The sequence below is a fragment of the Aulonocara stuartgranti genome (assembly GCF_965226115.1).
Source record: "Aulonocara stuartgranti genome assembly, chromosome: 10".
NCBI classification, from domain to species: Eukaryota; Metazoa; Chordata; class Actinopteri; order Cichliformes; family Cichlidae; genus Aulonocara; species Aulonocara stuartgranti.
In genome coordinates this window covers 35,137,047-35,148,243 of record NC_138946.1, presented here as the reverse complement: position 1 = coordinate 35,148,243, position 11,197 = coordinate 35,137,047, and positions in this window count along the sequence as shown.

Below are 11,197 nucleotides of genomic sequence, written 5' to 3'. Positions count from 1 at the left end.
TAAATAAGAACAGGATACAATATAAATATAAATAGAATAAGAAGATTAAAAAATGAATAAGAATAAAATCAAACAAATATTAGGTAAATCCTAAATTAATAATAGAATAACAGGATAGAATAAATAAGCATAAAATAAATAAACGCTAAGTAAAAGCTAAATTAAAAAGGTTTACTGTTAATACAGCTCGTATTCTGTCTGGCACTTATTATAGATTCATGCATACACAGATAATCAAACGAGTTTGTTCTTGTGTGTGTATTTCTGTGTCTCAATATCCAAAAGGCTGGGATATAAAATGCTGTGTAGTCCCAAATAAAGCAGGGCAACGTTTCACCCGTGTAATATCTCAGGAAAAGACTGAACTAAATTGAATAATACAACATATTACAACATTGACAAAATATAAGAAGTAGCTCTAAATGTATACGACTAGCTCAATTACAAATATTCAGAATATTACAGGTGAAATATATATGTAACTCTTGTAACTCTCAAGCTTATGTATGTATTTTTGTCTCATTTTTATATCTATTTATTAGCTTGCTTTGCACTGATGTAACTAGAGCCTTGTCGTCTCATCTCTCTGTATGCTGCACTGGATATAGCAGAGATGACAATAAAGTTTACTTTGTCTTGACTTGATATGATTGCCATTTCACTCTAACCTGTCAAACTTTATTCATTGTTATTTTCACTGTATTTTAATTGATGGCAGAAAGCCATGGCTTAATTCCTTTTATTTAATAATTGCTTTTTAACATGTATGAAAAAGCATATCAAAATGAGGCTCTCACTCTGAGACAGGCAATGGTTACTTTGAAACCTCATCATGTAGACCAATAAGTCAGATGGGTTTGGACACTGAAATACTTTGTAAAGTTTTAGCAAGAAGATTAGTATCACACATTTAGTTCATAATGATTAAAATGGCTTTGTACTAGAACGTCAAGGGTTTCACAACATAAGAAGGGTTCATGAGAAATTTGATGCTAAGGATACAGCTTTATTATCACTGGATGCTCGTCAGGTCTTTGACAGAATAGAATGGTCATATTTATGTAATGTTCTCCCAAGAACGGATGGATGTGGAAATAATTTTCTCAGATGGGTTAAACTTTTTATACAAATCCCAAAGCCAGTGTTTTAACAAGCACCATTTCAGTCACTTCATCTGCCTCTTTTCTGATAAGTTCAACAGATTAAAAACATGTTTAAGGAGGAGAGAGAGCAAATAAATCTGTTCAACATCTGATCTTTGGGTTTTTGTTCAGTAATCAGCGTGACCTGTGTATAAACACATAAAAGAGATAACGTTGGTGTTTCCGTCATGTAGTAACTGCTGGCTTTAACTGTACAAAGGTTGTTCGACACTATGAAACACATACAGACTTCATGATGTTCGGCTAATATTTTTATTGTGAATATTAATCATGCTGACCTCGCTCTGTACACCACGGAGCGAGGTCAGCATGTCCACGATATCCTCAGCTCCATGAGTTAACACAAAGTTTCCCAGCTGACTATCTAACTGCCAACTATTCCAGAGACGTGAAAATATACAGCATAAAGAAAAGTGTAAGAGACTCAGCAGCAGATTAGAATAACAGTTATACATTTAATAAATCACCAAATGAATCCAAGAAACGAGCAAACCTGTTCCAACAGTTTGAGTTTGTATTCCCTCAGCTGCAGACTCGCTGCTGTTTAAATGTTTGAAAAGGAAGATTAGATATAAAGCAAACATCAAACATAGACTCAGTCTGCCTTCACATTTGATATGAGGCCAGCACGTATAGTGGCCTCAGCAGGCTATTACTGAAATACACGTGCTATATCATAAACTATGATATAAACAGGGAGGTCCTATTAACATGTTTAGTTTTAAAGGACACCTTCCTGCCTTTAGTCTCATTCATGAGCAGTATTAGTTTTCTTCTAACATCCAGAAGTCTGCACGATGTGTTTCATAGTTTGTAACCAGCCTTTGACAGGTAAACATAACATGACCGAAAAAGCAAAAAAAAAAAAAAAGAGAGAGAGAGAGAGTGTTGACATAAGAAGAGAAAATGCTCTCAATTATGGAGACAGACAAATGGTTCATTTATGTTTGATGTGTGTTTATTCCTCCCTAAATATCGTCGGTGAAGTTTGCCATGCACGTCAGATTTTCCTGCGCATTTTTATACCTCTGCCAACAGAGAGAGAAAAAAATCACATTCTAACAGACAGCTGGTGCTTAGAATACAGTTGAATAACTATTAAAAAACAGATGATATTTAGATGATAGTTCAGTCTAACACATGTGAACCATTAAACGTCTGTGAAACTATGCAGTTATGAAACGTAACTTTAACCTCAGCCAAACCGAATTGCTCAGTTGTAAATAAAACAGCGAAGTAAACGTGACCCGACAGACAGAACCTGAGTGAATGAAGTCCAGCGTTTAACCACTGAGAGCTAAAACTCAGCTGAGGTTTGAAAGCTGTGTGCTGGTGATTGGACATCAGCCGCTGATAAAGCTGTTCGCCTATAAAGTGCTCTGTAAGGAAACGAGCTCCAGCAGCTCTGCGCTCGGGGAAAACACTATATTTACTTATCTTGTGCAGAAAAATGCGCTGACATTGCGTTATATCGAGCACCGGCTGCCCAGTTAAACTGTGACTATCACCAGGTAACTAGGCGTGTTTCTTGAATTAGCAGCAGGTGTTAAACAGCTGACAGATGAGGAGGAGGATGCATGCAGGTAAACTGAGGGTCTGTTGAGCTGATCGCTGGTTTCGTGAGAAAAATGTCAGCTCGTTCTTTATGTTACAGAAGCACAGAGACACAAGACCAGGCGGAAAGAGACGATCGTTCGGTGAAAATGAGAATCTGCGAATGCAACATGTGGAACACAGAGAGTGGAATATGTAAACAAACCGGTTAACGTAACCCCCTCGGTGCACTCTGCATGCTAATTGTTAGCAGAGCTAGTGAAATCTCGGAAAACATCTGAGCACTTTTGCAAACATGTTCTATGTTGACAACCTGACCAGACATACGGCGCGACAGTCGCGGCTAAAACACTGTTAAAAGTGTAGCTGGTGACAGAAAAACGGGGTATTTTAAAACTACACCACCACCATTGCTGCCTGTGATTTGATCTGCATTCTGGGATACCTGGCTGCCCCAAGTCTACACAAGCAATCGATTATCTAGGATCGACCTGTTTTGACTTACTTTGCACGGCAACCAATCAAATGTTAGAGAAGCTGCATGGGCAGCGTTAACCCCGCCTCCTGAGTTTGATGGGTGAGGCTGACAGATAAAATTATTTCATGATGAGAGCCAGGCGTCAGGACTGCCAAAATGAAATAAATAAACATATCATTAAATAATTAATTAAATGTGTCAATAATTAATTAAATGTGTCAATAATTAATTAAAATCAAATCAAATCAAAATTTATTTATATAGCACATATTAAAAACAACAGTGTTGACCATAGTGCTTCACAGTCAATAAAAACATGAGACAGTTAAAACAAACAATAGAAGAGGACAACAAACAATAGGTAACAACGCAACAAGCTAAAACAGCCAACTAGACAGAATCAAAAGCCAAAGTAAAAAAATAAGTTTTAAGACGTAATTTAAAAGACTGGATAGACTCGGCAGTGCGAATATGAACGGGGAGGTTATTCCAGAGTCTGGGTGCCACGGATGCAAAGGCCCGGTCGCCTCTCGACTTGATTCGAGTCCTAGGTTGTGCTAGGAGCCTGTGGTTGGATGATCTAAGTGCCCTGTTGGGATTGTATGAATGGAGTAAATCAGAAAGATAACTGGGCGCTAAATTATTCAAAATATTAAAAGTGAACAAAAGAATTTTAAAATCTATACGCTATTTAACAGGGAGCCAATGTAATTTGGCTAAAATTGGAGTTATGTGTTCATAAATTCTCGTACCTGTTAAAAGACGCGCCGCTGCATTTTGAATTAACTGGAGCCGGCAAAGAGAGGAGTGTTGGAGGCCCGAGTAGAGGGAGTTACAGTAGTCCAATCTGGATGTAATAAATGCGTGGATAAGCGTTTCAAGGTCCTTTAAAGGAAGGAAAGGCTTTGCTTTGGAAATCTGACGCAACTGGTAAAAGCTGTTTTTTACCACAGTGGACACCTGTTTCTCGAGTTTAAAAGAGCCATCCAGGAACACTCCGAGGTTTCTTACAGTGGACGAAAGATAGCTAGCGAGAGGGCCTAGGGCATCAACTAACTGGTCTAGCGGAGTGTGACTACCAAAGACTATGATTTCGGTTTTATTCTCGTTCAATGTAAGAAAATTATGTGATAACCAAATTTTTACTTCATGCAAACAGTTGAACAGAGGTTGCAAAGAAGCAGTCACATCAGATTTCAAAGGTAAATAAATCTGGATATCATCGGCATAACAGTGAAAGGAGATGTTGTGTTTTCTAAAAATTAATCCCAACGGCAACATGTACAAAGAGAAAAGAGCAGGACCGAGCACGGACCCTTGAGGCACACCACAATAAATAGGGGCAGAAGCCGAGGAGTGTTGCCCCATAGCAACAGAGAACGACCTCTCTGAGAGATAGGATTTAAACCAAGATAAAACCTTTGAGACCAACAACATGTTCCAATCTTGATAGAAGAATGTTGTGATTAACCGTGTCAAAAGCAGCAGACAAGTCAAGTAAAACTAAGACCACAGAATATCCAGAATCAACAGTTAAAAGAAGATCATTAAAAACTCTAAGTAAGGCTGTCTCTGTGCTGTGGCGAGGTTTAAAACCAGACTGAAACTTTTCATTAATACCATTTGCATCTAAAAAGGCCTGAAGTTGTTTTAGAATTACCTTTTCCAATATTTTGGAAATAAAAGGGAGTTTAGAGATCGGCCTGTAGTTAGTGAGAGCATTAGGGTCAAGATTTTTCTTTTTCATAATAGGTTGCACAACAGCATGCTTAAAGACAGACGGTACACAACCTGATGACAATGATGCATTCAGCAGAGATAAGATACAAGGACCAATAACATGTAAAGCTTCCTTAAAGAAACGAGAAGGAAGAATATCATGCGGGGAACCAGAGATTTTGAGATGATCAATTATATCTTTTAAAGCAGAATAAGACACTGGCTCAAACTGTTGAAAGACAGTCAAGCATTCAGGAGCTGGAACTGGGTCTAAAACTGATGATGGATGAGATGGATGAGAAGCCCTTAGAGCTGAGATTTTATCAGAGAAATACTTTAAGAATTTATCACAAAGAGCAGGGGAAGCATCCCTATAAGTGGTAGTGTGAGGGTTTATCACAGAATTAAAAGTATTAAAAAGTGCTCGGGGGTTGTGGCTATTAGTCATAATAATGCTAGACAAAAAGGCAGATTTGGCAGCTTTAACAGACTTTTGATACTTAGATAGACAATTATGGAGGATGTCCAGAGAGACGTGGAGTTTGTCTTTCCTCCATTTTCTTTCAGCACGACGACATTCACGCCTAAGGGCGCGAGTAGTATCATTTAGCCAGGGTTGTGAGGATTTGGCACGTTTAATTCTCAGAGGTGCCACAGAATTAAGGATGTCAGCGCATGTAGTATAAAAGAGGTTAGCAAGCTCATCCGCTGATAAAACCCCATTACAGTTAGCATCAGAGAGGGAGAGTCAAGGAAAGCATCAATGAAGTGGGCGATTGACTGGGAGTTAATCGTGCGCGATTGCCGCACAGGACCATCACTGTTCAAATCCACATCGCTCGCTACAGTATTAAACAAAACCGGAAAGTGATCTGAAATCCCAAAGTCCTCTATGTCCGTGATGCAAATATCCAGACCATAAGACCAAATCAAGTATATGACCTTTAGTGTGAGTTGGTTCACTTACCCACTGGGTGAGATTGAGGGTGCTAATAAGAGCGAGGAAATCCTTAGCTAGCGAACTGTCCTCACAGCAAACATGAATGTTGAAGTCACCAACAATTAATATACGGTCATAACGTGGCACTAGGCTCCCCAGTAGATCAGCAAATTCTGGAAGAAAATCCTTAATAAGTTTCGGGGGACGATACACCACAGCGCAGAGGATGGAGGGGACGCAGTTCACTTCCAATAACTGCACCTCGAAACTGCGGTACAGAACAGGTGGCAGCTGCCGACATCGAAGTTTGTTTTTAAAAACTGAAGCTAGCCCTCCACCTCTTCCAGTGGTCCGGGGTGAGCTAATAAAAGCATAGTCAGGTGGGAGCAGCTCCGAGAAGGGAAAAAGTTCGCCGGGGCGAAGCCAAGTTTCCGTCAGGAATAAGAAATCCAGTCCCGACGATAGAATAAGGTCATTTAAAATAAAAGTCTTATTCGTCAGTGACCTTGTATTTAATAAGGCCATACGGAGAGTGGTCACACTGTTACTGGTAGGAGAACGCCGCAGCAGGCGAAGGTTGCCGAGATTCAGGCCTCCTCTGGAGGACCGCACCCAGCACCGACCGGGTGGAAGATCAGCTGGGAGGTCCAGGTAACCATAAGGTCCGACAGGGCGAATCCAGCGATGACAGAACAGTGTGAAGTTAGCATGGTCTCGGAGGGCAGAAATACATGACAAAATGTTTGTAGAATAGCGATCATTTATTGCAACATAGGACTTTAAAAGGGCCTTGATACGAACACGGATGCCGCCACGTTTACCCCGTCTCCGTGAACATTTCCTTTGAGAGAAGGTAGATGGTAAGTGGCGGAGGTAATCAGGAAAGTCCTTCGAAAGCGGAGGAGGATCGTCAGATCTCCATTTAAAATCTTGTGTCTGGTAGTCCAAAGGCCGGAGATTCAAAAGAGTTTGGCGATCATAGACAAGTAACGTGGAGACATCAGGGCAGCACATAGAGAGAAGGACAATAAACAACAAACAAAAACGGAGGAGACGGCTTGCCGTGAACACTGGCGCCATCTTGTGACTTATGAAATGTGAAATACATAAATAATTAATTAAATGTGTAATTAAGTAATTACTTACATGTGTCATAACTATTTATTTAATTAATTAATTCTTGACACATTTAATTAATTATTTAATGGTGTATTTAATTAATTCATTATGGCAGTCCTGGCATTCCATAGACATGGGGTTAGTATCTTGCCCAAGGATATTTGGCATGCAGCCAGGAGGCAGCCTGGGATCGAACCATCAACCTTCTGATTAGTGGCTGACCTGCTCTGCCACCTGAGCTACAGCCACCCACAACACATGATAAGGAACTCACTACTGATAAGTTGTACAGGAGGCGGACTGGGAAACTGCATGTTTAAAAGCCCAAAGGTAATCAATTAATACAAGGATGAAACTCCTCTGATATAAGTGGTTGATGAGAACTTACATAACCCCAGTCAAACTGAACCACTGGTTCCCTGTCATCCCATATAGCTGTAGTAATTGTTTAGACAGAAAGTTTAACCGTGTATGTAGCTGTCCAATATTACAGCATTACTGGAAATCAATTATATAAACTCTAAGATCATTGCAAAAATGTGCATATTGGATCGAGAGAACTGTGTTTTTAGCTCCAGACAGCTAAAACTGATTGACTCTGGACTCCTGCAGGCCACGTGGTTCATATCTTTGTTTTGGAAGAAAATGGATGTACCCTCAAGTCATATGTAGGTGAAGAAGATGGCATCATGTATTGTATTGGAATGACTTGTATTCATAGCTGGACTGGCCATCGGGCATACCAGGCATTTGCCCGGCGGGCCGCTGGCGATTTTTTGTTTTTATGGGCCGATGGATTTTTAATTTTTTTTTGGAAGGGTATAAATAATGAAAGGTGCTGGATTGGCCAATTGGTCATGATCGACTCTGGGCTGGACCAATTACAGCCGAGGAGGTCGGATGCACCCTCCCCCTTGTTTAGCAATCTTATAGACGAACTAAAGAAAATGGAGAACAAAAAAAGGAAAGGAGGTGAAGAAAAAATTAGGGCCAAAAAGAAACAAGCCCTTCAGGCAGACGCTGCCAAATGTGTAAAAATAATTGAATTGTTTGGCGGTAGCTATGGCAGAGATTCCACAGATTTAGCAACATCAGCAAGTGGTGGAGGCCAGCAGGTGGATGAGGGAAAGGTGAGGCAGGAGGAGAGCCCCGAGGCGGCCGCCGGTCTGACTGTCAGGTGAACTGAACTTCAGGTAAGAAGTTATGACCTGCAGTCTATCTGGGTCAGATATAAACCAAGTTTAGTTGTAGTTTATTTTCGTTGTGCTGAGTTTTTACAGTCGCTTAGAATAACTCGTACTGCGTACTAGCTAGCATGACGGAGTTTCTATAGTGCTGGGCGGGTGCTATGAAGTTACTGATAGTGAATTTTATTTTATGCTTATGGTTGGTTTCTCAAACTCTTCAAAATCTTAACAAATTGTGCCAATCCTTACATGTTGCACCAGGCTGATTTATCATCAAAAGTGGAGAAGTCTGTGACAGAGGAGACAGAAGAGCAGCAGAGAGAGACGGAGCAGCAGGGACATACAGAAGAGCAAGAGAGAGAGTTGGAAGAGCAGGAGAGTGAGAGCCAGGGCATAGATTACTTTGCTCGCCCTGAACCTGCCATATTACAGGCCTTCTTAGATTACCAACCACAGCAGAACAGCAGCAGTGCAGTTGTGATGAGGGTGTTCAGCTGTAAAGATGGCACCAACAGAAGTGGCAAAGAACACCATTTATTGTTCAGCTTTGTGTGTCTGGCATTTGCAAGGCGGACTGACACCAGCACACAAATAATTTCCCCCAGGGATCAATAAAGTATTCTGATGATTTATAACAGGCATGAGTGACTGGCGACATATACATCTGCACACAGAGGAGCATGAAAAGAGCACTACACACCAGACCTGTGCTGAAGCTTTTTTCTCAAGGTGCTCAAAAGGCAACATCAGGAGCTTGTTTGCTGGCAGTCAGCTCACAGAGCACAAGTGAAAAAGAGACGGCAAGTTTTAGAGCGTATAGTGGATGTGATCAAAGTACTTGGGAAGAGGGGACTCAGCTATAGGCATGTGGAGAATGAGGCTGCATACACTTTGGGTGATAACACCATCGATCATAGTAACTTTCTGGAACTGATAGGCAAGTATGATATGTGCCTTGGAGAACATTTGAATGACTGCATTGAAAAAAGCAAGAAGTTGCATCAGACCAGTGGATCAAGAGGTAGAGGATCTCTCATCACCCTACTCTCCAAAACAACTGTTAACTCAGTGATTGATGCACTTGGCCATCTCATTCAAGAGAGCATCGCCAGTGATGTCCAGAAAGCTGGTGTCACAGGCTGGGTCTCTGACCCAGCGCTCTGAGTTCATTTTGTATTTGTCTCATTTTAGATATGTGATTAGTTTGTGTCATTCCTATTTAGCTTTAGTTAAGGAAAGGCAGTTATTATTTATTGTTTCCTTGGTTTCTATGTTTGAGTTCTTGTATCGTTCATCACGTGTTAGGTCTGTTAAGCTTGTGTTGTCATGTCTAGTTTCAGTGTTTCCTGTTTTATTTTGAAGGAGTCGTGTGTTCTTTGTTCATTGTATTTAGTTTCACTTCCCCTGTCCTGTCATTAGGTTCATGTCAGTCAGCTGTTCCTCCATGTGTTCCCACTTCCCCTAATCACCTCCTGTGTATTTAAGTCCTGTGTTTTCAGTGTGTCATTGTCAGATCGTCTGCTTTGTTTGCAAGCCAAGAAGTTGCGTCAAGTTTCCTCATGTCAAGTCCATGTTCCTGTTGTAGGTTTTTAAGTTAATTTAGCTCACCCAGTTTAGTTTGTTAGCCTTGCATTTTGCCTTTTGTTTACAGTTATTTTGCCAGCCTCAATAAATGGCTCGTTTTCTGTTATTCAAGTCATGTTTCACATTTTGTTTCCGTCTGCATTTGGGTCCACCCTTCACTCTACACACAGTCAGCCCTGCTGATTGTGACAGCTGGGGTGTTTTCTGTTCAGCTAGACACAACCCAAGACATCACAGGTTATGATCAGTGTTCAGTAATCATCAGGTGTGTTACTGAGGCTGTGCAGGAGAGGCTTGTCTCCATAGTGAGGTGCGAAGCATCCACGGGGCAGTACTTTGTAAACTTGCTTTCCGGAGTTTTAGAGCATCTGAATCTAGACAAGGCCATGTGCATTGGGAATGCAACACATGGTGCTTCAAATATGCAGGGCCAGTACAAAGGCTTTTCAGCACTTATGACTGCCCAGTCTCCAACTCATGTGCATGTGTGGTGCTATGCACACATACTTAATCTTGTGCTTGCTGACACAACACAAAGTGTCATTGAAAGTGGATCACTCTTTAATTTACTTAATGACATAGCTGTGTTCATCAAGGAGTCCTATCACAGGGTTAATCTGTGGGAGAAGCAAACCCAAGAGACAAGACACAGACGCCTCAGTCCAATAGGTGAGACACGGTGGTGGGCCAAGCATGATGCCCTCCAAAAACTCTTTGGACATTTTGGAAAACCAGATGATGGCCTCTTCGTTGATGTAGTGCTGACGCTGGAAGCCATTGAAAAGAGGGAAAAAGAAAAGCCAGCTGTTCGTGCCAAAGCACGAGGCTTTAAAGAGTGTCTCTTGAAGCATGAAACTGTGTTAACAGCACAGATATTTCTTAGAGTGTTTGAGCAACAACTTCTCTGTCAAAGTACCTCCAGTCAAAGGGGATGGACATTATCTCTGCCCATCATGTGGTGACTGCCGCACAAGATAGCCTCAAAAGTATCGCCAGGGACTTTCCAACTGTGAAGGCAGCTGCAGACACATTTGTGAAACAGACAAATCAAAAACTAGAGGAGAGGGAGAACAACACAGACATGGAAGTGGAGGCTGAACTACCTGAAAAGAGAGCCAAGAAGAGAAAAGGCCAGAGAGATGCCTGAAGATGAGTTGCAAATCAATGCTGAGAAATCATATGAGGTGAAAGTGCACAACATCATCCTGGACAGTTATTCAAGCAATCCACAGACGATTTGTCATACATGGCCCTCTTCTTGCGGATTTGGCATGGTTGGACCCCAGGAAGTTTAGCCAGGTCTGAACAGTTTCTCTTCCAAGTAATGCATTTCAAAACCTCAGCACCCGTCTACTTAAATTTGACAGCAGGGCTACAGTTAATAATAATAATAATGATAATAATAATGATAATAATGGATTGGATTTATATAGCGCTTTTCAAGGCACCCAAA